This window comes from Muscardinus avellanarius (assembly GCF_963383645.1).
Source record: "Muscardinus avellanarius genome assembly, chromosome: 2".
Classification (NCBI taxonomy): Eukaryota; Metazoa; Chordata; class Mammalia; order Rodentia; family Gliridae; genus Muscardinus; species Muscardinus avellanarius.
The window spans coordinates 187,020,259-187,047,206 of record NC_137787.1 but is presented as its reverse complement, the minus strand read 5'-3'; the positions used below and the strand labels follow the sequence as shown (position 1 = coordinate 187,047,206).

Genomic DNA, 26,948 nt, shown 5'->3' with positions numbered 1-26,948 from the left:
CCTCCTCCTCTTCCTCCTCCTCTTCCTTTTCCTCCTCTACTTCCATGAGGTTAGGACCTTACCCTTCCCTGCCCACAAGCTTGCTATCTTTTTCCTAACTCACCTTCTTTCCCCACTTAGCCTGGGGGGGCAGGAATGGTGGCTCTTCCCCCCCTGCTCCTATCTCAGGACCTCGCCCACAGGAGGGGCTCAAGTACTTGTGGAATGACTTTGGATGAACCACACAGAATTGAGGCGAGTAACTTTCCAAGTCCCCAATATGTCCTCTTGCTTCTCTTTCACCTGGCTCTGAGAACTCAAACACTAACTAACCCTGGAGTGGGGAGGGTGTTTCTGTAGGAGATACAGGAGGAGGAGGAGGAGGAGGAGGAGGAGGAGGAGGAGGAGGAGGAGGAGGAGGAGGAGGAGGAGGACGAGGACGAGGAGGAGGACGAGGAGGAGGAGGAGGACGAGGAGGACAAGGAGGACGACGAGGAGGACGACAAGGAGGAGGAGGAGGAGGAGGAAGAGGATGAGGAGGAGAACACGGCCCTTTAGGATGTGCATGGCCTATGGGGAGTTGTTGTGATTCCCATGGTGTCTGTCTTTTCACTGAGAAGTGAGGGCCCTAAGACCAGAAATGGCGACTTTTTCTAGGGCTCACCAGGAATGATTCTCTGATATACTGAGTCTCTGTGGGCAAGGCTATAAATTGAGGCTGACCTTGGCCCTGAGGCAAGAGAGGAGGAAAGTACATGTCTTCCTTCCTTCCTTCCTTCCTTCCTTCCTTCCTTCCTTCCTTCCTTCCTTCCTTCCTTCCTTTTTTTTCTTTCTTTTGTGCTACTGGAGATTGAACCCAGGGGCATTCTACCCCTGAACTGCACCCTCAGTCCTTTTTTATTTTCCATTAATTAATTAATTAATTAATTACTTTTTTGTGGTGCTGGGGATTGAACCCAGGGACATTCTACCTCTGAGATATACACCCTGCCCTATTTTTATTCTCTATTTTGAAACAAGGTCTCACTAAGTTGCGGAGGGCCTCCCTAAGTAGCTAAGGCTGGCCACAAACCTGGATCCTCCTATCTCAGCCTCCCAAGTACTGGGATCACAGGCGTGTGCCACCACACCTGACTATGTTGTATTTCTTTATATGAGTAATTGGTTGCTTCTCTTTAAACAAGTTGCTTTAATCCCACAAATTATAGAATACACATTTCTCATCCAGTCTCAGGGTTAGAAGGGACATTGATGCCATTGAGCTCCCTCTTTCAACCTCTGCAGGAATTCCCTCTGCAGATTTTGGCCCAGATCCTCAGACCTTCAGTTCTCTATTTCATTCATTTATTAGGCAGCTGCTTCCATATTTGGAAGAGCCTGATTGTTGGAAAATCCTGTCTATCCTTGTATGGGATTATGGTTTAGTGAATTAAATCAATGAACACAGTCAATATTTACAATTAAGATGGCAGAAATTATTATTATTATTATCATCATCATCATCATCATCATTTTCTTTATTATTATTATTTTTATTTTTGGTACTGGGGATTGAATTCAGAGGCATTCTACCTGAGTTATACCCCCAGCCCTTTTTATTTTTTGTTTTGAAACAGGGTCTTGCTCAGTTGCTGAGTAGCTAAGGCTGGCCTTGAAACTGCATCTCAGCCTCCCATTTACAGGTATGTACTACCACGCCCAGCCTTAGTAGAAATTGTTTTGCCAGGCATGGTGGGGCAGGCTTGTAATCCCAGCACTTGGGAGGCTGAGACAGGTTCAAAACCAGCCTCAGCTACTCAGTGAGGCTCTCAGCAACTTAGTGAGACCCTGTTTCCAAATAAAGTATAAAATAGGTCTGGGAGTATAGCCCAGAGGTAGAAAAGCCCCTGAGAAATTTGTTTTAAATAGTGTTGTGTGTGTGTGTGTGTGTAATGATGGTAGGAAAATTTGCCTTGAGTGGTTGAAATAGTCTCCAATTTTTTACATTGTACTGAGGACAAGTTCTCGTCAATGTGTTACCCAGACAGGTAAAAATAAAGTAGATAGCAAAGTCTGTCTTGTCATATATTTAGGGCCCATTGCTAAATATTTACCAGATGACTGACCACATGTCTCGTGAACATCTCTTGAGTGTGTTGAGTGTTGAGATTGCACTTTCACGATGGGCCTCTTTGGCTCATTGCAAAGATGGCCATACCCATCTGCATTGTTGCAGGGAGAGCACAGAGTCTTCTGGAAGGGAGGCAGCAGATTGTTTCCGTTTTCCTCTGCTACTGACTAACTGCGTGGTTTTAGGTTAGGCAAGCGACTAGACTCTGCTGGACCTCCGTCCGCTTCCTCCTGTGTAAACTGAGGTGCTTAAGCCAGGTGACCCCTAAGGCTCGGGCTCATGCTAGCCACCTCAGACTCTAGGACTCTGCACTTTTCTGAAGCTTCGGGAGGGAAATGAATTCCCAGCCAGTTGAATAACTGATCATTAGCAAGCCTGGAACTCTGCCTAAATATAGATGGTTAAGTTAAAGTAAGCACTGTAATAGAACTATGTACATATCCTTCCCTGAACTGGCAGAAAGTCTAGTTAATAAATAGTTGGCTGTAATGTTTGGGTCATAACCTCTCCAGGGAGCATCATGCCACCTTTGAAGCTGTCTAAAATGCAGTGGAGTCAGCGAAATCTGGACTTTTTATATGATTCTATTTTTAAACCACACAATGGGACTGTACAGTCCTAGTTGGGTATATGCCAAGCGTAGGGACATTTTAAAAAAACTGCAAAGAAGGGTATGGTTCTGAAGTCTGAAGTGGTTTATAGTAATTACATTTTAAGTATAATTTTTCCTCTGATTTTATGATATTTTCTGATAGTAAGGTAGGGTTATTAAGAAGCAATAACATATTTAGTAGAAAAAGACATAAAACATTTAAACGAGATATTAAGTGGAAAAATTATTTGTTAGAAACCAAGATATCCAATGCAAAAAAGAAAGAGAGAAAGAAACCAAGTCAGAGGAGTTAAGTAAAAACTCTAGATCTTAAGTTTGAGTTGGAAATATTAGGGAGAATACATGATATGTTTTGAGTTCAAGAATATATTCTTAGCCAGGCGTGGTGGCGCACGCCTCTAATCCCAGTACTTGGGAGGCTGAGACAGGAAGATCGTAACTTTGTGGCCAGCCTCAGCTACGTGAGGCCCTCCACAACTTAATGAGACCCTGTTTCCAAATAAAAAATGAAATAGGGCAGGGTTTGTAGCTCAGAGGTAGAACACCCCTGAGTTCAATCCCCAGTAAAACACACACACACACACACACACAAACACACACACGCCTTTCTAGCTCTGTCTCTGGAAAAGGCTTGGTTACCCTGGCTAAACTGGAGCAACGAGGACCCCTGGAACCCACACCGTGATTCCCAAACACCATTCCCACTAAAGGAACAGTTCCTTGGATAGGTGATTGCTTCAAGACTACGGAGGAGGCTGGGGCATCTTGCCAGAGGAGCCAGCTATCACAGCAAGGGGTCAAGGGCAATGACACGGTCACAAAAAGACTCAGGAACCAAGGTGGGGGAGCCCATGGGCCAGAGAGAGGGTGACGTCAGACCAAAAAGAATGGCGACTGCAGGGACTGAGGCACATCAGGTGTATTTTATAATTGTTTTCAATAGTTCACACACACACACACACACACACACACACACACACACACCTTTAGAAGATGCTAGGAATCCACCTCACTATTTTTTTTTTTTTTTTTTTTTTTGTGTGTGTGTGTGTGTGGTACTGGGGTTCCTGGAAGCCCTTCTACCTCCGGGCTACACTCCCAGACCTATTTTTATATTTTTATTTGGAAACAGGGTCTCCTAAGCCAGCGTGCGCGGCTGGCTTCGAACCTGCGCGATCCTCCTGTCTCCGCCTCCCAAGCGCGGGGATGACAAGCGCGCGCCACCACGCCCGGCCTCCACCTCACTATTTTGAAAACAGGAAAATAAAGAATGAGATTTGAGGTGAGTGTGATGGTGCACGCCTGTAATGCTAGTACTTGGGAGACTGAGACAGGAGAATCACAAGGCTGCAATCAACAGCGTAGGAGACATTCCACAGGCCTATAGAATTGTTTTTCAAGGAATGAACTGCAGTTTTATTTTTAGTCAAGGAATAAAAAACAGAAAGAGGGCTGGACGTGGTGGCCCACATGTGTAATCCCAGCGTTTGGGAGGCTGAGACAGGAGGATCGCGGTTTGCAGGCAGCCTCAGCTACTCGGTGAGACCCTGTTTCAAAATAAAGAATAAGAAAATAGGGCTGGGGATATAGCTAGGAGGTAGAGTACCCCTGGGCTCCATCCCCAGTACCGCAAAAACAAACAAACAAACAAACAAACAAACAAACAAACAAAAAGAAGGAGGGATAAGCTATGAACTAAAAAAGATTTTACAGACATATCAACAAAATGCAAAGTAGAGGACTTTGTTTAGATCTTGATTTCAACAAACAACTGTAAAAAAAAAAAGAAATTTGAGATTAGTAGATGGTTTTGGAATTTAGCCTGAATATTTAATGATGCTACATTAACTAATACAGAAATTGTGTTAATTTTGGAGGTGTGATGATGTTTATGGAGCTATGATTTAAAAATCCTTATTTTAAGAGATATTCTGAATACTTATGGATAAAATAATGTTGATAAATAGGCAGGGTTGGGAGTAAGAGTTCAAAGCAGAACAGGGGTAGAAGAAAAAATTAGTCATGTGTTGCTAATTATTGAAGAATACAAGATCAGAACACGGGGTTTTTTATACTATTTTATCTACTTTTGTATATTATTTTCATAACAATTTTTGGGGGTCCTCAGGCTAGAACCCAGGGGAATTATACTTATGAGCTACACTCTCAGCCCTTTTTAAAAAAAATTCTTTATTTTGAAACAGGGTCTCAGTACTTGTGGAAGGCCTCACTAAGTAGCTGAAGCTGGCCATATACTTGTGATTCTCCTGTCTCCCGAGTACTGAGATTACAAGTGTGCACCACCATACCCAGTTCCACAACAATTTTTGATAAGTGCTTTTTTCAAATGCCTACCTCTATATTAGATTCATATTTCTAAAGCACCAACCAAAGCCTATTCCATTTTTGTCTATTAAAAATATATTTTAGGGGGGCGTGATGGCGCACGCTTGTAATCCCCGTGCTTGGGAGGCGGAGACAGGAGGATCGCACAGGTTCGAAGCCAGCCGCGCGCTGGCTTAGGAGACCCTGTTTCCAAATTTAAAAAAAGTATAAAAATAGGTCTGGGAGTGTAGCCCAGAGGTAGAAGGGTTTCCAGGAACCCCAGTACCACACACAAAAATTTTTTTCTTCATGGAATGCGAGAGGAAATACACCAAGTAATGTATGTATGTGTTTATATCACTTTAAATCTCACTATGACTTTTTTTTTTGTGGGTCTGTGGATGGAACCCAGGGGCATTCGACCTCTGAGCTATAGCCCCTGCCCTATTTTTTATTCTTTATTTTGAAACCGGGTCTCACTGAGTTGCAGAGGGCCTCACTAAGTAGCTGAGGCTGTCTGCCACTGCGATCCTCCGGTCTCAGCCTCCCGAATGCTGTGATTACAAGTGTGCGCCACCACACCTGGCTTCACTATGACATTTAATTACAATGTACCAATAAAAGTATGTTTTTCCATTTACTCCTAAACCACATGATTTTGTGTGTGTGTGTGTGTGTGTGTGTGTGTGTGTGTGTGGTACTGGAGATTGAACCCAGGGGCATTCTACCCCAGCTTTATTTTCTTTCTTTCTTTCTTTCTTTCTTTCTTTCTTTCCTTCTTCCTTCTTTCCTTCCTTCCTTCCTTCCTTCCTTCCTTTATTTGTGGTACTGGGGATTGAACCCTTCTACCTCTGAGCTACACTCTCAGACCTATTTTATATTTTATTTGGAAACAGGGTCTCTTAAGCCAGAGAGGCTGGCTTCGAACCTGCGCCATCTTCCTATCTCTGCCTCCCAAGCATGGGGATTACAAGCTTGCGCCACCACGCCCGGCTTATTCTTCATTTTTCAACAGGGTCTCACTGAGTTGCAAAGGGCCTCACTAAGTAGTAGCTGAGGCTGCCCATGAACCTCGATCCTCCTGTCTCAGCCTCCCGAATGCTGAGATTACAAGCATGCGCCACCACGCCTGGCTCTAAACTATATGATTTTTAACTCCCTTCTTCTATCTTATTAAAAAGGTTCCCATTTACTTTAAGCCCTATTCACATACCTGTAGTGATTTTAAACATTACTGAAATGAATATTTCTGGTCTAAACTCCAATGGTTCTTTTTGCCTTAGTATAAAGTACAGGAAGCCCTGATGGGGTGTGTCTATACAGCGCCTAAGGAGATTCGGCCTGAGCGGCCTACGGCCTAAGGCAAAACTTTAAGTAAAGTGATTCAGCAAAAAAGGGGCAAAGATGGCGCCTGGAGGAAGCTAGGAAGGCGTGGTTTCCCCATTCACTATGGGTGGGGAGACTGAGCGGTTTTTCCCTTTCTACCTTTAAAGGAGCTTTCCGCACACATGAATGGCTCATGTACTGGCCTGGGATTGGCTGTAAACTACGTGCTAGTGATCTTTATCCCGGATAGGCTAGGCTATTCCTCATGGAAATTCCCCTCATGGCTTGGTGCTATATAAAGGACTGCTTGGAGAGAAATAAATGAGATCTCGCTTGACTTGACTCCCGGCTCGTGGGTTTGTGTTCGAGTTGTCGGTACTCATCATCTCTCCAAGCCCCGTCAGCTGTCGAGCAGGATTCCCGACAGTCTGGTGCCCCGTGTAAGGACCCCGTCTTCACCCCCTAACAAAAGAAATCGCTGGCGAGCAATCGGTCTTCGGGTGAGTATCCCCCCCGTATATTAATATGGGTATTAATATGGGGAAGTTCAGTTCTAAACCTGACCCTGCTCTAGAATCTCTTCGACTCGTTCTCAGGAGCCGAGGACTTGGTCTCGCTGATGACCAAACCGCCCAGGCCTGGGGGTGCTTTCTAAGATTTGCCCCGTGGCTCCCCGAAAGCAATCTTTATGATTGGGATACCTGGGATCAAGTTGAGGGGCTGGTTAGGAGAGCCCAGACAGAGCAAGGGGAGATCCCCCCACCCCTTGCGGTTCTCCCCACCATCTCTGCGCTTAGAAGTTGTTTCTCCCCGCAACCCCCGGATAAACTCGCTGACCGTATCCCCAAGCCAGCGAAAAATGGGGCCGCCGAGCATATACCCCCCTCTGGTCCTGAAGCCCCTAAAAACCCTCCCGATTTCTTTGGGGACGCCAAGGACTCCCCACAGTCCCTTTTCCTGGCCAATTCCTTCTCCATGCCCACTGCTCCGCCGCTCTATGCTGACATAGGGGGAGCCGGAGAAACTGTGGGCCTCTTTCCTGTTAACGTCAACCCGGGAGCAAACCGTCCAGCCGCCTGGTACCCCTGGGAACCACAGGATCTCAAAGAGCTCCGAAAGGCGGTGGCAGAGGATGGTCCCAATTCCCCCTGGGCAGATACCCTAGTGGAAGGGCTGGCCCATCAGGCTTTAGTCCCCCGGGACTGGAGAGACCTAACCAAGGCAGTTCTCCCTGGGCCGCTCTTTATGAAATGGATGGCCTATTACCAGGAGGAATGCCGAATCTTGGGGGAAAGAAATCAGAACGCCAATCCCGCCATCCCCTTAACCTACGGCATGCTTACGGGGACGGCCGAGCCGCATACCACAGGCCTACAACAGGCGGCCTTGCCCCCCCATACCAGGATCAGGTTAGGGCAGCGGCACTGGCGGCATGGAGGAAATTAGACGATGGGCCCACTGAGGCCCCTATTGCGGCAATCACTCAAAAGCCCGGTGAGGATCTACCTACATTTATAGAGAGAGTGTATAAAAGCCTTAAGAGGAAGTTTCCGGCTGGTCCATTAAGAGACAAATTTGTCAGAATGCTTGTGTGGGACGGAATTTCACTCAAGGCCAGGCTGTTATTTGGAAAGAAAAAATGTAAAAAACATATCAAGAAAGGAGAAGGGAGATGAATGAATGTCGCAGCATCTGTGCGGTTCCTCCGCTGTGTTAAGAGTGTGGGGATAACTCCAGTTCTCATCGCTCTTTACAGTCAGGCCCTTGGCCACCTGTCCTTGCATGTCTTCCCCTCAACGAGAGGAAATCCTCTCTCTACCCTTTGACTCTTAGTTCAGCCATGTGACTTGCTGTGACCAATCGGATGTCACAGAGGTCCATAAACCCACCCTGTGATGAGCCTGTTGTGTGCTTTTGCCATGGCCATGATATGCCCAGCCCAGCCTACTGGTCCCAGGAGGTGAGGGCAGAGCAGAGCCGAGTCACCCAGGCCGATCCCGTCTAAGGTCAGCCGATCCTCATTACACCTCAGGTGCAGGAGCCGAGGCCAGTTAAGACCAGCAAAGCCACCTGCTGCGCCCAGCCCGGGCTGACTAAACTTACAGATGTGAGATACGTGTTCTTTGTTGTTGAACATGAGGATTTGTGGTTGTTTGCTATACAGCGATTTCCTGGCAGTGGCTAACCCTTATGCTGGCTTGTTTGCATTATATCCTCATAAGAGAGATCCCCAGATACATGTGCTTCCACATCTCATTCAGTTGGGGGAGGTTTCAGCTTCCCTTATGGTCTTCAAGAAAAGTACACCCCAAAAAAGAATCAGAGACCATCACATATCCAGGTTGCCTCTTCTGTTTGGAAGGGATTCTTGTTTGGAAACCATAAGTATGCCAGGCTGGTGTTATCCCCAAGGAAAACAAGGGCCAGGAAATGATATCTTGCAACTAGGAGGAATCAAGGTGAATTCTAGTTATAGTGTATTCGAAGCCATAGAAGAGAACAAACAGTGGCGGGCACAGGGACTCCCCCATGCCAGTGTGCGATTCATGAAATACAAGGTGAAACAGATAAACAAGACTCTTCTGCCAGCTGCCAAGAATGTGTGGAGCACAGAGGCCCACACACACCTTCGTTTTGGTTCTTCCTGAGTTTCTACACACATGGCTTCTGAAAGAAGGGGTATCCTTACCAGGATGGTGAGATGTACATGTAATCCCAGTACTTGGGAGGCTGAAACAGGAAGATTACAGGTTCAAGTTCAGTCTCGCAATTTAGCAAGACCTTGTTTCAAAATAAAAAGTAAAAAGGGCTGAGGATGTAGCTTAGAGGTAGAATGAGTCTGTCCTTCCTTCCTTCCTTCCTTCCTTCCTTCCTTCCTTTCTTTCTTTTGTTCTTTCCTAGATATTGAAAGTACTGGAGGATAGGCACAGTAGCACACACTTTTAATCCTAATACTTGGGAGGCTGAGACATGAGAATTGCTGGTTTGAAGCCAGCCTCAGCTACTTAGTGAGGCCCTCTGCAACGTAGTGAGACCCTGTTTCAAAATAATGAACAAAAGATAGGGCTGGGGGTGTAGCTCAGAAGTAGAATGCCCCTGGGTTCAATCCTCAGTACTGCAAAAGAAGAAAAAGAAAGAAAGAAAGAAAGAAAGAAAGAAAGAAAGAAAGAGAGGAAGGAAGGAAGGAAGGAAGGAAGGAAGGAAGGAAGGAAGGAAGGAAGGAAGGAAGGAATAACTGGGTTCAATTCCCAGTAACCTCCCCAAAAGGGAGGGTGTATCTTTTTGCATACAAACTCAGCAACATAGAAGACAGTTTTTCCATCTAAATCAAGCTGAAAAAACTAAAAGCACTTAACTGGACCTGACAAATATTTTTGAGCACCTATTGATCCTGAAAACTGGAGTAATCTGCAGAGATGTCGATGGACTAGGAAGCAGGTCTGCCACCACATCCTAGGTTTAAGACATAGTTCTGCTTAGGAAGCAGGAAAATGCAGAAGTGATACTAGATGTGGGCTGCTCCTGGAAGACAGAGAAACAACCAGGATCATGACAGAACAGGGAAGAAGACTGTGGTTGGGAGGAGAGTGTGGTGAGTGTGATTTGGTTTGGGAGCCAATCCACCGATGGCCTAGCTGAGCCTCCAGCTTGTCTTACACGTATCACCTCTACCTCTCTCTTGTCCCCGTTTCTGCACCAATCTTGCCTTCAAACTTGACTCTCCTTTGGAGAACAGGAGTGATAACCTTGATCTGTCCCCACACAGCAAGCAAACTGCCTTCCACAGAGAAGATGCCTCGTGGTATATGTTGCATGAAAGGATGGCTGCATATTCAGATGTTCTTGACGACAGGTGCTTGGAATATCCTGGGGGAGGTGGGGCAGGATGGGGAAGATGGGATTGGAAGGAGTCGGGAGCTGTATGGGGACAAGGAAGAGATGGATGTAAGGAGGCGATAAAATCACACTTGGCAGACCCTAGAGATAAGCTACCCAGAAAAGCCAGGCAGGGAACTAAAGCTGGAGAGATGACCTCCTTGGTGTGCAGATAGCATAGTTTTATATTTAAAAGATGGGAAATTAAAATGTAACCCTGAACAATGCACAATTTTGTTGGTCCTGACATCACACTAGATAAAAGCCTCATTCAGCCTGTTCGTACCTCCTGTCCAACCTCCTTTGCACGGTGTTGCTGGCGTCTGTTTTCATGATCAAACCGGAGACTTTCTGCTAAGTCATCTTAAACTCTAACTTAGATTGCGCAACATGTTGCTTCTTAATTAAATTAAAATCGCAGGATGTTTTGGATTAGAGGAATCTTCCTTCAGCCGGACCCAAGGTTAGTAAGAGAGTGTGACCTGTCTGGAATAGAACCTCCCATCCAAAACATCCGCACCATTTCACTGGATTAATTTGCAACTCACTGGGAGGTTTTGGGTCCAATTTGCTAAAGATTTTCTGTGTATTTCCATTTCTCTTTTCAATTCAGGTCAATATGCGTTTATTCAGCTCTCTTATTGAAAATGATATGAAAAGTGTTACCAGGTCTGAAGAATAAAGAAAATGGCAGATAAAATGCCAGGAAAGGAAGAAATGTAATGAGTGAATAAATAAGTTCATTCATGAATAAAGAATTTATTCATGAATAAATAAGTTCATTCATCCAACAAATGAACTTACAGAGCCCTTATTTTTTACTTTGCACTGAGCTAAGTAAGCGTTGTATGCTACAGAGAGAAATATAAGCCACTGTTTCTGTTCTCTAGGAATTTAGAATTCGGTTTATTTTTTTTATAAAAATAATTCCATTGGCCAGTTCAATTTGGTGTCTTAATCCAATCAAAAACTTCAAGGAGAAATAAGTGATAAACCATTTCTTCACACCTTATAGAAGATTTTGACTATTCTCTGTAGGAAAAGGCTGACGAGATCAGATTGTACATTGGGTAGGGCCTGAGTGTATTGGCCAGACAGAATCCTGTGGCCAGTAGCCCTCAGGCTTCAGGAAAAGAATTTTTATTTTTTATTTTTTATTTTTTTTGAAAACCCATAAGTAGTATTTTATTTTATTTTATTTATTTATTTTTATTTTTTAACAATTTTTTATTGAACATAAATAGTATACATTTACACTATATTTGGTGCCCTCTCCCCCCTACCCCCGTTTTCCCTTCCCCCCTCCCACCAATGGTTGTCCAGGTTAACCATGTCTTATTCATAATTTTACACATGTTCAGGTGTAGACCCTCATTAATCAAGATTGGCCTTCCTCCTCTCCTATCTTACCATCCAAACTTAGCTAGTATTTCCCCTTCAATATCTGGAGTCCCACTGGTATCCTTTGTGTTTCCTAGTTTGGGCATATGGAACCAACCTAGATCACCATCAACAGATGAATGGATAGCAAAACTGTGGGAAATACACACAATGGAATTCTATTCAGCCATAAAGAAGAACAAAATTATATCATTTGCAAGAAGATGGAAAGCCCTGGAGAACATTATGTTAAGTGAGATCAGCCAAGCACAGAAGGAGAAGATACATATGTTTCCTCTAATATGCCCAAACCAGGAAAAGAATTTTTAAAATATACTTTTCCTTTAAGGAGCCATAGAAAATAATCCTTAGTGAAGTCTATCAGGTGTGTCCCCTCCCCCTTTTTGGGTATCCTGCAAATGTTTGTAGCTTATGAAGAAATTATTTTTAGACAAAATGAATGAACAAGTAGAACCAAACAAACACTCGTGGATTTCTGAAGCATATTGAGACGATTTCCGTTCCTCCAGGCACCCACCCTGGCTCCTCGACTGTGGAACTGTAGCTCTTGAAAACTCAGGGAACCAAGTGTGGAGCACACACTGCCATGCTGGAGTCTCACCGAAAGGGTGACTGAAAGGGAGGTGAGGCCCACAACACCCATGCAGAAAGGATGTCGTCACAAACACAGCGGCATTTAAGGTCTGCCCCACCCCATCTCGCTTCCTCCTGACCCCGTTAGAACCTATGCTTTTCCAAGGCCAAGGACTTTGTATCTCTAGTGCCTAGAACCACAGATACTACACAGGAGGAGCTCGAGAATGAGATCTCGAATAGATGAATGAATGCGTGAAATTCTCATGCTCTGGATTAAAGAAATGCTGGCTCTAGTCCTGAAAACCAAGGAAAAAGAAACGTCACGCTCCATGGTGTAGCTTGGATCTGGAATGTTCCCCAAAGGCTCAGGTGTTGAAGGCTTGGTCCCCAGATGGCAGTGCTACTGGGAGATGGTGGACACTTTAGGAGGTGGCCTTGTGGGAGGCAGAGGGTCACTGGGGGTGTGACTTTGAAGAGCTGATGTTTTCCCCATCCCCTCCCCCTCCTCCCTAAAGTGAGCAGCTCTCCTCCATCATGGACTTCCCACCATGCGTGCAGCCCCATACAGGGCCCAGGTGATGAGGCCCGGGACAATGGACTGAAACCATCAACCAAAATAAATATTTTCTCCTTTTAGGTTGCTTGCCTCAGGCATTTTGTCACAGTGATGGAAAGCCAGCACCCACCCTGACTTCTCTTCATGTAGTCCATCCATCCATCCATCCATCCATCCATCCATCCATCTATCCATCCATCCATCTATCCATTCATCCATCCATCCATCCATCTATCCATCCATCCATCCATCCATCCATCCATCCATCCATCCATCCAATCTATCCATCCATCCACCCACCCACCTGCTCATAAATCATCCACCCATCCATCCATTCAGCAGTTCCACTGAACATTTCTTGTTTAGCTACTGCTCAGCTACCTATTAGATTTATAAAAATAAAAAGGATAAGATACAAGAACATCTGCAAGAACACATGATCTCAGTTATAAGAAAGGATTTTGAGAAAAAGTAAGAAGAAAACGGACACAGCCCAACTATGAAAAATAAAGCCAGCAGTGTTTCTGGATAGGCAGGAATCACAGAGAACAATGATGTGGCATAGCCCAGAGGTAGAGCATCCCTGGGTTGGAGGCCTAGTACAAAAAAATAATAATTATAAGCTACCTATAGAGTTGAATAGCATCTTTGCCTTCAGTATTACATAACTCCTCAGATTAATAAATTTTCTTTCTTTTTTTTTTTTTTTGTAGTACTGGGAATGGAACCCAGGGGCATTCTACCTTTGAGCTACATCCTCAGACCTATTTGTTTATTCTTTATTTTGAAACCAGGTCTCACTAAGTAGCAGAGGGCCTCACTAAGTAGCTGAGGTGATCCTACTGTCTCAGCCTCCCAAGTACTGGGATTACAAGTGTGCGCCATCATGTCTGCAGCTTAATAAATATTATTGTCAGCTTTTCTTTTTGTCACTGTGACCAAAAGGTTTATGTAGGGCTCACAATTTCAGAGGTTTTGAAGGTTCAGCGGTGAGTGCAGTTAGCCGGCTTGTAGGGGCCAGGCTTTGGGATATGGTGGAGGATAAGAATCCCTGCTCAGCTCATGTGTCTAAAGTGAGAGTAATCAAGGAAAGCCAGAGACAGATACAGGACCCAAGGCCACACCCCCAGTGATCCGCCTCCAGCCTCCTCCAAACCTGTCCGTATTGCTAACACATGAGCTCTGTGGGACACTTAAATTCAAACTATACCAGACCCTGACATCACTCCCTCCCTCATCCTTTCTTGCCCACACACCATCCCCACTGCCACCATCTCCATAGCACTTTCAAGCTGAGGCCAGTGTGTAGAAAGGACAATATTTTCCTTCCCATCCAGCATTCAATCAACCACATAGAAAGTAAGAGGAGAGAAGAGGGGAGCCTTTATCAGAGATCCAGTGTCAGCATGGGGCCTTTAAATTTCTGGCAGAAGTACAGGCTCTTGGCCCAATATGGTGCCCACGTTAATGGTATCTTGACTTGGCCATCCTGGCCAAGGGTGTATTTTATGGGAAACACCAACCCATAGATCAATTGAACTTGTTACTACTTTGGGGACCCTTGAGAAAGACTTTTTCTAGTTAACACAGAGGGAAAGAGAGAGTGTGGATGCAGGGCTATCAGAGGCCACTGTGGTAGAATCAGGCTTGAAAGGCAATGGTAGCACTGGAATCCTAAGTGGAAAGAGCTTATACGCAGCAGTGTTATTAGGAGAGGTATGCCTAGGGGTCTCTTTATTCTTTAATTAATTAATTAATTAATTAATTTTTTCGGTACTGGGGATGGAACCCAGGGGCATTCTACCTCCGAGCTACACTCCCAGCCCTATTTTTTAATTCTTTATTTTGAAACAGGGTCTTACTGAGTTGCAAAGGGCCTAAGTAGCCGAGGCTGTCTGTGAACCGCCATCCTCCTGTATCAACCTCCCAAATGCTGGGATTACAAGCGTGCACAACCACACCCAGCTTGTAGGGGTCTCTTTAAAACTCCTGTGCTGGCCAGGTGTAATGGTGAATGCTTATAATCCCAGTACTTGGGAGGCTGAAACAGGAGGGTGTCAGGCTCAAGGATGGCCTCAACTGTGTAGTTAAGACTCCAAGAAACCTAGAGAGACCTCGTTTCAAAATAAAAAATAAAAAGGGCTGGGGTAGTTTGGAGGTAGAATGGCCTTGGATTTGATCCGCAATATCAAAGATACATACATACATATATACATACATACATACATACATACATACATACGTATACATACTCTGTGCTATAGATGAAGCCAAAGAAAAGCCATAGCCCTACTGAGAGAGGAGCCTGAATTCTCCCTGTAGACAATATGCAGTAGGTAGGAGATCATAACAAGCATCGCCAGGGGAGCTCAGAGATGCTTAGGGAAGGACCCCTGGAAAATTCTGGAGTTTCTGCCTGGATTCCATTTGAACTGGGACATAAATGTAAATGCATGCTTCCCAGAGGCTGGTGTGGTACAGGGAATACTGTTTACACATAAGAAAAACAAAGAAGTATGAGATATAAGAGAGGTTAAAAGTAAAAAAAAAAAAAATAAGCCGGGCGTGGTGGTGCACACTTGCAATCCTGCGCTTGGGAGGCGGAGACAGGAGGATCGCTCAGGTTTGAAGCCAGCCGTGCTGGCTTAAGAGACCCTGTTTCCAAATAAGATATTGAATAGGTCTGAGAGTGTAGCCTGGAGGTAGAAGGGTTTCATTCCCAGTACCACCAAAAAAAAAAGTAAAAAAGAAAGAAAAAGAAAAACACTGTGTGCAGATCAAGGGAAGAATTGAAATTTATAAATAGAAAGAGAAAACTTGTAAAATTAGGTTAATGCTAAAAGCTAATCACAAGTATTTATGAAACTAAGGGAGCACAGATGAGCTAGGAACGTGTGAGGTCAGGGACGAGAGGAAGAAAGTGCAGAGAGGAAATAATTTGTCAGAAAACGAGTTCCACTTCTCATCTCGACCATTTGAGCTTAAAAAGTAAGACACATGAAAGAACTATTTCCAGACCAATCATCCTAGACGCGTTTTGTAATAGAGATAACCCAAACGGTGCCGAGCTATCTCCAGAAGGTTAAGGCGGTAATTTTGTCTGCTCACAGCAAATGGTACTTTATGTTTACCTTGCACTTTTCCTGAGTCGCCCATCACATTCAGCAACTTGAGCCCTCATAGAAACGTCCACGCAGCCCGGCCGCTCTCCTGAATCCAGCAGATGAGGAGCTGGAGAGGTCTTTTTCTGCTGACTGTGGTCATGCATGGCTGGATGATTTATGGACAACACCAACCACCACATCCATATCTCAAGGTCATTAATTACCAAGAGAGGGCCTCAGCCCAGAGTCACTCAGAAGATAGAGCATCCTCAGAGCGCTAATCTCTTCAAATTATCAGAATAATTGGAGCCTTCTTCTTCTTTCTTTTTTTAGAATCACATCCTGGTGCCACTTTTCAAATACTTTTCTACTGCCCAAGAGGAACATCATGAGATTTTTGAGAATGTTAATGTCTGAAATAGTGCTTGAGATTTTTCATAATGTTAATTTTGAAATGAGGGAGGAGTTGTGAAGGTAGAATGAAGAAAAACAAGGTTGACTGGAGAAAACAAAACCAGGGAAGAACTGGGGGCCAAGGAAATGTCCCGGATTTATTTATTTACTTATTTATTTATTTCTTCATTCCTTCCTCTTTCTCTCTCTCTCTTTCTTTCTCTTTTCTTCTTTCTTTCTCTTCTTTCTCTTTCTTTCTTTCTTCTTTCTTTCTTTCTTTCTTTCTTTCTTTCTTTCTTTCTTTCTTTCTTTCTTTCTTTCTTTCTTTCTTTCTTTCTTATTTCTTTCATAGTGCTAGAGATTGAACCCAGGAGCATTCTACCTCTGCTACATCCCTAGCCTGATTTTTTATTCTTTATTTTGAAACAGGATCTCACTAAGTTGCAGAGGGCCTCACTAAGTAGCTGAGGCTGCCTGAGAACCCAGATCCTCCCGTCTCAGCCTCCTGGGATTACAAGCATGCACCACCACACTCAGCTATGTCCCAGATTTCAAAAGGGTACATTTTAGAAATTGCCATTGGTAAGTGTGGTAGAAAACCCTAGATAAATTCTAGAATAAACAATTAAAGAGACAATATTTGAGACCTTAGAAAATAAAGAGGCTTCCAGAAAAAATTGTCATGAGTCCCTAGGAACAACAACAACAAAAATGCATGAGACCCTTCCCCTTTTGCTAAATTTACTGGGGTGCTTCACAACATCTACCATGCTGTGCTTCTGAAAAAGATGGTGGAATGTGGAATAGTAGCCATCCAGATAGACTTAATAACAGCAAAGAGAAAGAACTATGGTTTGGCTAGGACTTGAGTATGTCCCCAAAGTTTCATGTGCTAGAACTGTGGTTCCCAGGGTGGTGGTGTTGAGGTGGTGAAACCTTTAAGAAGTGGGGCCTTGAGGAAGGTAATTAGGTCAGGAGGGCTGCTTCTCAGGGATGGACTAATGTTGGTCTGCTGCAGTGGCCTGGGCCTCATCCGAGTGAGTGAGTTCCCATCCGAGTGAGTTGTTATTAAAAGAGAGACCTAGCTCCTGTCTGGTCTGTGACTTCCAGCCTTCCACGTGACTGGTATATATTCAGTTTCCTTACCATCTTCCACTACATTGTGAGGTAGCCAGAGGGCCCTCATCAGAGACCCAGCAGGTGGGGCTGCCCAATCTTGGAGTTTTAGCTTCCAAAAATGTTAGCTAAATAAACCTCTTTTCTTTATAAAGCATCAGACAGTGTGTATTCTGTTATAGCAACACAAAAAGACTAAGACAAAAGGCAAACGTGGAAAAAATTCTCCATATCCCATGGCCAAGTCTTTGCCTGCATTCATTCACCTCAGCAAACAGTTGTTCACTAATCTAATACGCACTTACGGAGCATTAATTTTGTGCAGGATGCTCCTCTAGGCAAGGGCTAGAGAGAAATTGTAATAAGGGAGACAAATATACAAGTATTCATTATCCAAGCCAGAGTAGCAACATCACAAAAGGAGAAGTACCTAGTGCCACTGGATATCCATGAAGACAAAGTTCTCTTCCCGTTAAAGAGGCTGTGTAGGGGAGAAACATGGCAGTCTCTCTGTACGGTGCAGATCCACAGGGCTTTCTCTGTTACCATACTTCAGTAGCTCCCAGCTCCCTTGAGGTGAGGTCTAGGCTGCTCTGTGAGGTCAAAGGTCCTGGCAAGCTCCCTTTATCCACCTCTGCACCAGGCTCTTCGGCTTCCCGGTAGATGTCTTCTCTTCCAGCTGTTCCGGTTACTTCTCTCCCGATGCACATGGCTGCCTCCTGCTCTGAGGCCTTTGTTTGCAGGTGTAGCCATTGCTCTGAATACTTTCCATAGATTAACTCGGGTCGGCCTCTCTGCCCGCCTCTGAAGTCACAGCACTCCCATTTTACAGATAGGGAGCCACAGGGCTCAGATTCTGCCCGGAGGCCATGCAGTTAATAAATTGTAGAGCTGAGGAGTCCCTTAGCCTGAAATGCCCTCCCTCCCTCCCTCCCTCTCTCCTTGGCAAACTTCTGCCCACCCTTGAAGGCAGGTCAAGCACCAGCAACTCTGGGAAGGTCAGCCTGCCCCTAAACTTAACCATCAGAGGGCACTTGCCAGTCCAGGCTAATCGTTTGCTTAGGGCTTAGTGTCTGTTGATGCAGTATATCCTCGGGAAACGCTCACATCCCATCCCTCACCGAGCCCCAGAGCCTAGGATCAGTGCCAGGGATCTAATGACTGCCTTGCTGATGGGACTCATTAATGAAAAAGTGAATTAGATATTTGCAAGGTACTGGGGTTAGCCAGGGGTGCTGTACCAATGAACAGCATCCCCATCCCTTTTTATTTTTATTTTGAGCAGGATGAGTGTGTGTGTGTGTGTGTGTGTGTGTGTGTGTGTGTGTGTTTACTGAGGATTGAACTTAGTGGCATTCTACCTCTGAGCTACATCTCTCATCCTTTCTTTTGGTTTTGTTTTTGTTTTGAAAGAAAGTCTCCGTAGCTTGCCAAAAGTCTCCTTAAATTGCTGAGGCTGGCCTCGAACCTGCAATTTTTCTATCTCAGTCCCTCGAGTGTCTGGGATTACAGACGGGCGCCACCACACCCAACTACAGGGTTCCTTCTGCAGAATCATAGCAACTTGTCAAATGTCAACCTCTGATCATCAGTTTTGCCTGTACAGAAATTAGCACGAGCTTAATTATAGACCAGCCGGCTCTTGAAAACCAGGCCAAGGATCCCGAGTTCAATGAAGAGCAATGTAGATTTCCATAACCTATGTGCATTGCCTGAAAACCATGGTGGCAGGGCGTTATAAAATGACCGAGCCCGGCATAGTGCTGGCTCAGAGCTTGTCTGTTAAGTGTCCCTCCTGTAGGAGGAGGGGAGTCTTCGCGACTGGCGGAACCTGGGCAGTAGACACGTGGTAGAGCTGCCTGGCTACACGGTCAGGTGGATGTTGAACAGAGAAAGGACGACGAAGCCTGTGAGAGGTAAACATGAACCTCCCCTCCCAACTACGGCCAGCCAATTCTTAGAAATAGCACATGGCCCTAGGAGCACGCCTTTCACACGCAGACCAACCAGTCCAGGATACCCCAAGTGCTCCTTAGCCAGCTCTTGTACACCAAGCACAAGTTCCCCTGCCGTGTCACCTCGGGGAAGGACCGAGACAGCTTGGGACCGACTCTGCTCATAGACAATCCTGAACTTGCTTGAACATTTTTGTCCAAAAAAAATGCAATAAATGTCCCTCAGCTCCTGGACAACCCTGCTGATCCCCTATGGGGCCTCTTGCTTCTAGGAGGTCTATGACCATAATCACTTTTGTGTTGTACTGGGGGTGAAACCCAGGGGCATTCTGCCTCTGGACTATACCCCATCCCTATTTTATTTTTTATTTTGAAACCTGCAATCTCCAGTCTTAGCCTCTTAAGTACTGAGATTACAAATGGGTGCCACCATGCACTGCTTAAACCCAGACTTTAAACAAAGATTTCTCAAACTTTTCATATGCACAGGAGACTCCTTGAGGTCTTATAAAAATGCAAAATCCGATTCACTAGGTCTGGGGTGAGGCCTGGGAATCTGCACTCCTAGAAAGCTTGGGGGACCTACTTCAAGAAGTAAGGCTCAGCCAGGCATGGATGCACACCTATCATCCCAGCACTTGGGAGGCCAAGACAGGAGGCTCACAGGTTTAAAGCCAGCCTCAGAAACTTAGTAAGACTCATGGAAACCTAGCAAGACCCTGTTGCGAAATTTAAAAATAAACCGGGCGTGGTAGTGCACGCTTGTAATCCCAGAATTTGGGAGGCTGAGACAGGAGGATCATGGTTCAAGGCCAGCCTCAGCTACTTACTGAGGCCCTTTGCAATTCAGTGAGACCCTGTTTCAGAATAAAGAATAAAAAGTAGGGCTGGGGGTGTAGCTCGGAGGTAGAATACACCTGGGTTCCAACCCCAGTACCACACACAAAATTTTTTTAAAATATCTATATGGGCAAGGGGGTATAGCTTAGAGGTAGAACACTCCTGGTTGTCCATTTATCCAATCCACACACCTTCACTTGGCGTGGGCAACAAGGGAGCAGTGGGGAGGAGGTGGCCAGTGTCATCTGTCTGTAGTTTCCAGACTATAGCATTTGGTTTCATGCCACTGAAATCCTGGCACCTAGCCAGGCATGGTGGCACACGCCTGTAATCCCGCTACCTGGGAGGCTGAAACAGGAGGACCAGTTTGAGGCCAGCCTCAGCAACGTAGAGAATCAGCAACTTAATGAGACCCTGTTTTGAAATAAAAAATAAAAATGGCCTGGGGGTATAGTTTAGGGTGTAGAATGCCTCTGGATCTGGAAGGAAGGAAGAAAGAAGGAAGGAAAGAAGGAAGGAAGGAAGGAAGGAAGGAAGGAAGGAAGGAAGGAAGGAAGGAAGGGAGGGAGGGGGCAGCTTCACTTGGGCTACGTGGTCATCTGAGGTCATTTGACCTATCTCGACCCAGAAGCTGAAATGTCCGTAAACAATCATGAGCACAGGAAGAGTGAAGCTCATGGGGGTGATCCCGGGAGCGGTGGTCACAGAGGCTTCACAGCCAGGACTCTGCTGAACTTCTACTGCCAGGCGGCAAAGCAGGGAGAAGCTCTTGGACTGAATTTTCGGCCAAGAGATGCTTTAAGGGACTGTCAGAGTCCAGTTGTCCCCATTTATGGTGGAGAGTTCTACTGCAGCCAGTTGATAAGAGATGGAATCTGAAGCCCCATCTGCGGGGTTTTAGGAGGATTCTTCCTTTTGGTCATTTACTGCTGGATTCAGCACACTCCAGCTCTCCTCCAGGAAACAGTTTTGCCTTCATCGTGAACTAGTCATTTTACAAATATATGTATCCGGAGTCGGCTCAGTCACCAGGCGCACAGGGTGAGTGGATAGATCAAGTCCCTGCCTGCGGTGGCCACAATTTGGCTTCAGTCCGTCCTTGTAGCAATGGACCTAGCCTTCCTCCCGCAGAAATAGAGTGTTCCCTTGGTATCTAATGGGGATTGGTCCCAGAACCCCAATTTAGGGGTTTTTAGTATCCCCTAAAGCTTTATTTTAAAAATAAAACTTTATTTATTTTAAGTTTTATGTGATACTAAAACCTGTGGGTGCTTATATAAAAGGGTGTAATATTTGCATAAAACCTATGTACAACCAGGCATGGGTGGTACACAACCATAATCCCGTACTTGGGAGGTTGAAAAAGAAGGATTGCAGGTTTGAGGCCAGCCTCAGCAACGTAGGGAGACCCTGTTCCAGAATACAAAATACAAAGGGTTATGGGTATAGCTCACAGGTTAGAATAGCCCTGGATTCAAACCTCAGTGCCACAAATAAAAACAAAAGCTGTGCACATCCTTCTGAATACATTAAATAATATCTAGATGACTTAAAACACCTAACATCTGGAAAATGCTTTATACATAGTGTTCCACTGTATTGTTCAAAGCAAGAAAAAATGTGCACACATTTAGTACACATGGAATTTCCTCATTTCTGAAATTTTTGATCAGAGGTTGGTTGAGTATATGAGACGTGGAATAAAGAGCTGCTTCGAAGCCTTCCTGTGAAAGACGCGTTACTTTCATGGCCAGAACTTCCCCATAAACCGGGCGTGGTGGTGCCCACCTGTATAATCCCAGTCATTGGGAGTCTGAGACAGGAGGATTGCAGGTTTCAGGACAGCCTCAGCAATGTAGTGAGGCTCTCGGCAACCTAGCAAGACCCTGTTTCAAAACAATAAATTTAAAAAAAACCAAAAAACAAGAGCCGGGCGTGGTGGCGCATGCTTGTCATCCCCGCGCTTGGGAGGCTGAGACAGGAGGATCGCACAGGTTCGAAGCCAGCCTCGGCTACTTATTGAGGCTCTCAGCAACTTAGGGAGACCCTGTTTCCAAATAAAATATAAAAAAGGTCTGGGAGGTCTGGGAGTATAGCCGGGAGGTAGAAAGCCTCTGGGTTCCACCCCCAGTACCACCACCAAAAAATATAATAATATTAATAATAATAATTAATAATAATAATAATAATAATATAAATAAATAAACAAAAAAATAAAAAAATAAAAAAAACAAGGCTGGGGGTGTAGCTCGGATGTGAGATGCCCCGGGTCCATCCTCAGTCCCACCACCACAGCAACAACATGGGAAGGAGAGAAAACAAAAGTCAGCGGGGCAGGAGGCGCGCCCTACAGTAGACTTCGCCTCTAAAGAGACTGAATTGGTTTTGAACTGGGATCAGGAAGCTTTGATTTTTCAGCCCACAATAAGAACTGAATTGCAGGTGTTTCTATGGTGTTTTTATGAAACTGATTTCACAGCGCTCTAGTTGAAGGTGATCTATAATTTCACAGTGACTGTGAATGCTTCTCAGGCCCACAGCTGCAGATCTTTATATCAAACCTGGAAGGGACGGCTTTATTACCAATCCAAATGTTTCCTTTTTTTTTTTTTAAGGTGGCTATAACGCGACATCCAGGATAAAAGAAAGGACGACCCTAGCAATGAAGCTAGGTAGCCAGCAGGAAAAACCCTGAGCACTTAAATCCGCTCTGCTCTCTTTGTCTGAGGTGACTTAATCTGACCTAAACCTAAGATTTATCTCCAATTGAAAATGCAGGCTTAACTAGTTTGCTATATTAAAAAAAAAATAATCATTTCCATTCTTCATTGGCCTCTGAGTTCTCTTCTCCATTTTTAATTATTGTGATGTTTGAGAGCTTACTGGGCAAATAGCTTTGCCTGTTCCTCTGTTGTCCGATAGGAATAAAGGAAAGCCACGGGCGGTGTTACCGACAGCTCCAAGTGGTCAGGAATCCTCATTTGTGGGTCTCCATTGCCTTTGTTTTGTTTTGTTTTGTTTTTGATGGTGGTACTGGGGTGGAACCCAGGGGCTTTCTACCTCCAGGCTATCCTCCCAGACCTATTTTCTATTTTATTTGGAAACAGGGTCTCACTAAGTTGCTGAGAGCTTCACTAAGTAGCTGAGGCTGGCTTCGAACCCATGTGATCCTCCTGTCTCAGCCTCCCAAGCACGGGGATTACAAGCGTGCGCCACCACGCCCGGCTTCCATTGCCTTTGACAATATGAATCTGGGTTCTGATGTTGAAAATGGGCTTCTGCAGTAAACTGTATCTTTTATAAAAATTTTGATTAAGAATGAAGACCATAGAGAGATTACATCAGATTAATTTTATTGGAAGGGTTTTTAGTAGACAAAATTTTTCAAGTTACCTCTTATGCGCAGGGCACAGGGCAGATACATAATACATTATATATTATTTTTTATTTTTTTTTTACTGGAGGCTGAACTCAGGGGAATTTTACTGAGCTACCCACCCCTCCAGTCCTATTTTTTTTTTTTGAGACAGGGTCTCACTAAGTTGCTGAGGCTGTCCTCAAACCTGCAATCCTCCTGTCTCAGCTTCCCAAGTACTGGGATTACAGGTGTGCTACTGCACCTGGCTAAGATTTCTAACTGTGTTTTCTAAGCTGCATTCAAGGAAGTAGACATCCAGATATCTGAAGTCACATGGAAAGCTACCATGGTTCTCTGGTCCACTTTGAAGCCTAGTTAAGTACATCTTTTTTTTTTCTCAATAACTGAGTTTCATTATGGAATATAGAACGAAGTATAGTAAAACAAAAGATTTATTTTTTAATGTTATGTATATGTGGAACATATCAAAACTGGTATACATTTAGACTGTGCTTGGTACCCCCCCCCCGTTCTCCTTCCCCCTCCCAACAATGAGTGTCCAGGTTGACCAAGCTATATTCATACTTTTACACATAGTCGGATGTAGCTCCTCCATTAATCAACCTCAGCCTTCTTCCTCTCCTATCCTTCCTTTCTAGCTTTGCTGAGGTTTCCCCTCCATTATCCGGAGTCCCTCTGGTATCCCTAACACTCCCTAGCTTGGGCACATTAGAGAAAACATATGTCCCTTCTCTCTCTGTGCCTGGCTGATCTCACTTAACATAATGTTCTCCAGGGCTTTCCATCTTCTTGTGAATGGCATGATTTTTCTTCTTTATAACTAAAAAAACAGACTCACATGAGTGTTTCAGATGTGTACACAATGAAATTTTACCCAGCCATACAGGAGAATGAAATTATGGCATTTACAGTGAAATGTCAGAAAAAATATGAAATCAGATGCTTTCCCTAATGTGTGAAAACTAGGGAGAAGTGGGTAACAGGAGGAACTCTAGATGAAGAAGGGACCCTACAGAGGAGCAATGAAGGTGAGCTATCTGAGGGGTGGGAGGGGGAAGAGGGAAACTCTCTAAAGCACATGATGTACTTAAACATATCAAAGTCAACCAGGAAGCCAAGGACGGGTAGGAGGGAGGGGAGGGAAGGGGATAGGGATTCGGTAGGGGCTGATTGGGTGATGTGTGCCATAGATCTCCACAAGTGTTTTTTTTTAATCCCATTGAGATGTATGACTACAATGCACCAATAAAAATGTATTTAAAAAAAAGAAACAAAGAAAGAAACTCGCTCCTGCGCCATGCCTCCTACCTGCTTCTCACCGTGGGCCTGCGCCAAGAGGGACCGTGAGAAAGAAGGAGCGTCCGGGTGCGCAGAACGGCCGCAGCGTGTCCACACACGCCTCCTTTTCAGTTTCGCCCTGTTTCTAGGAAAATTTTCTAAGGTAGAAGGAGTAGCTTTAAGTACCCCATTAATGCTACCTCATTAGCATATTTAAATATGCTAACGAGTTGGGGCCTGAGGAGGGACGCAGCCAGATGCTGCCGTGATTCTGTAATGGGTGTCTGGGGAGCTCATACCATTCGAGGGTAGCCACGCTTGAACGTTTCCGTCGCTTGTCATTAGAGATCTCCAGGCTTTACCCGCGTGCCCTCTCTTTATCCCTTGGCACCCACTGTAGACTAATGGCATGCATACTTGACACAAAACCCTATAAAATATTATGCTTTAGTAACTCCCTAGTTAAAGTTTTATTTCATTTTCTTCACTGGGGCCAAGGTACAATTTTACCAGCTGATTGTGAGAAATCTGTGTTTTACCAAAATACAGGAGCAATTTTAAACACAAGACCATAGCTCATGGCAGGACAGTAAACATATCAAATCTGCAGGAAGCCGACTCAGAATGGCTCAAAGGCAAATAGCAATTGTTGCCCTGGAGGTATCTTGGGCATGAAAATTCTCTTTAAAAAAATGTCGCCCTTCTTAAGATAAGTAGACTTGTAATAGAGTTTCAAATATTCAGAAAAACCCAAGTTTGCCCTCATTAAGTAAACTAACAAGCTGGGTGTGGTGGCCCATGCCTGTAATCCCAGTACTTTGGAGGCTGAGACAGGAGGATTGCAGGTTCGAGGGCAGCCTCAGCAACTTAGTGAGGTCCTCTGCAACACAGTGAAACACTAAAAAGATAAAATAGGGCTGGGAGTTTCAAAATAAAACGATAAAATAGGGCTGGGAGTGTAGCTAAGAGGTAGAATGCCCCTGCGTTCCATCCCCAGTACAAAAAAAAAAAAAAAAAAAGTAAACAAACAACAAAATAAAGTAACCAAAGGAAAAAATGTATGGTATTTTCTTTCACATAACAACTTTAAAAAAAATCCTTGTTCCATTATTCAGCATTAAGCATTATTCTTTCTCTCTCTCTTTCTTTCTTTCTTTTCTTTCTTTCTCTTTCTTTCTCTCTTTTCTTTCTCCTTCCTTCCTTCCTTTCTTCCTTTCTTTCTTTCTCTCCTCTTTCTTTCTTCTTTCTTCTCTTTCTTCCTTCCTTTCTTTCTCTTTTCTTTCTCCTTCCTTCCTTTCTTTCTTTCTCTCCTCTTTCTTTCTTCTTTCTTCTCTTTCTTTCTTTCTTTCTTTCTCTCCTCTTTCTTTCTTCTTTCTTTCTTCTTTCTTTCTTTCTTTCTTTCTTTCTTTCTTTCTTTCTTTCTTTCTCTCTCTTTCATCTTTCTTCTTTCTTTCTTATATACTGTAGGTGCACCGTGACCAAACATCACATTGAGGTTGGTGTGATAGAAACACACACGCACAGAGACCCTCTGGATCCTCCCTCCCCCCCCCCCTGTTTATAATATTGAAATTGGTTTTGATAGCTCTACCTACGGACATAGTGTTTCCTTCAGGTCTCCCCCTGCCCTCTCAACTTCCCACCCAAGTCTCCTTCCACCTTCTCCTGACCTCTCTCATTTCAAGTCTCTGGTTTCCAGTATCTCTCTAGCTTCCACATATGAGAAAAAAACACATGGTCTAAACATGATCTTAAAGATGAAGCAGTTGGGCGTGGTGGCGCATGCCTGTAATCTCAGTGTTTGGGGGTGGGGGCTGAGAGGAGTATCGCACATTCAGGACCAGCCTCAACAACGTAGTGAGATTCTCAGCAACTGAGCAAGACCCCTTTTCCAAATAAAAAATGAAAAAAGTCTGGAGGTGGAGCTTGCAGGTAGAAAGCCCCTTGAGTTCAATTCTAGTACCATAAAAAAAAGGGAAATTCATCAAAATTCCTTCCCTCAATTTTTTTTTTTTTTTTTTTGTGTGTGGGGGGCACTGGGGGTGGAACTTAGAGGCTTTCTACCTCTGGGCTATAGTCACAGACCTATTTTATACTTTATTTGGAAACAGGGTCTCACTA

General features: G+C 44.5%; 1 protein-coding gene across 2 annotated transcripts in view; it reads right to left on the bottom strand.

Moving 5' to 3' along the window:
• CLDN10 (claudin 10) overlaps nt 1–26,948 on the bottom strand; it is a gene marked incomplete at both ends in the record, with an annotated part of 124,887 nt that overhangs the window by 96,748 nt on the left and 1,191 nt on the right. The gene's annotated exons all lie outside the window — the stretch shown is intronic.